This window comes from Benincasa hispida, unplaced genomic scaffold (assembly GCF_009727055.1).
Source record: "Benincasa hispida cultivar B227 unplaced genomic scaffold, ASM972705v1 Contig1953, whole genome shotgun sequence".
Taxonomy (NCBI): Eukaryota; Viridiplantae; Streptophyta; class Magnoliopsida; order Cucurbitales; family Cucurbitaceae; genus Benincasa; species Benincasa hispida.
Genome location: NW_024064522.1, coordinates 1 through 1153, shown reverse-complemented (window position 1 = coordinate 1153; position 1153 = coordinate 1). Strand labels below are relative to the sequence as shown.

General features: G+C 37.9%; 1 pseudogene; it reads left to right on the top strand.

The window, feature by feature from the left end:
* Nucleotides 1-5: 5 nt before the first annotated feature.
* Nucleotides 6-1149, top strand: LOC120069068 (annotated as a pseudogene).
* Nucleotides 1150-1153: the final 4 nt, after the last annotated feature.

The window sequence follows — 1153 nt, the reverse complement described above, 5'->3', positions numbered from 1 at the left end:
TTGCAGGGTTGCTCATTGGTCGAAAAATTCAAAAGTAATTGGACCCAATGGAGAAACCCTTGATGCAAAGGTTGCTTTTGAACAAGTTGGTATTGATTCTGGGTTGTTTGTATTGTAACCTAAGGAAGGTCTTGCTCTTGTAAATGGCACCACGGTCTGTTCTGGGTTGGCTTCTATTGTTCTATTCGAGGTAAATATTTTGGTTGTTTTGTCTGAAACTCTATCTGTCATTTTCGCCGAGGTGATGCAAGGAAAGTCTAAATTCACCGACCATTTGACCCATAAGTTGAAGCACCACCCTGGTCAAATTGAAGTAGCTGTAATCATGGAGCACATTTTAGATGGAAGCTCCTATATGAAAACTACTAAGAAATTGCATTAAATGGACTCTCTCCAAAAACTCAAACAAGATCGTTATGCTCTTAGAACTTCTCCTCAATGGTTGGGTCCCTTGATTAAAGTGATTCATTTCTCCACGAAGTCGATCGAACGTGAAATTAATTCAGTCAATGACAACCCTTTGATTGATATTTCAAGAAACAAAGCATTGTAGGAAGGCAATTTCCAAGGAACACCAATTGGAGTTTCAATGGACAACACTCTTGGCCATTGTAACGATTGGAAAGCTCATGTTTGCGCAATTTTCGGAATTAATCAATGATTTCTACGAGAACGGTTTACCTTCTAATCTCTCTGAAAGTAGAAACTCTAGTTTGAATTATGGCTTCAAAGGCTTCGAAATTGCTATGGCTTCATACTGCTCTGAACTTCAATAACTTGCAAATCTAGTGACTAGTCATGTCTAGAGCATTGAGCAGCACAACCAAGATGTTAACTCTCTTGATTTAATTTCCTCGAGAAAAATAGCTGAAGCCATTGATATTCTTAATTTCATGTCTTCCACATTTTTAGTCGCTCTTTGCCAAGCAATTGGCTTAAGGCATTTGGAGGAAAACTTGAAGAGCACTGTTAAAAGCACAGTAAGCCAAGTAGCAAAAAAGGTGTTGACCACATCTTCTAATGGCACACTTCACCTGACAAGATTTTATGAGAAAAAGCTACTGAAAGTTATTGATAGAGAATATACCTTTACATTCATTGATGATCCATGCAGTACTACTACAAAAATTAAGGCAAGTTTTAGTTGAGCATG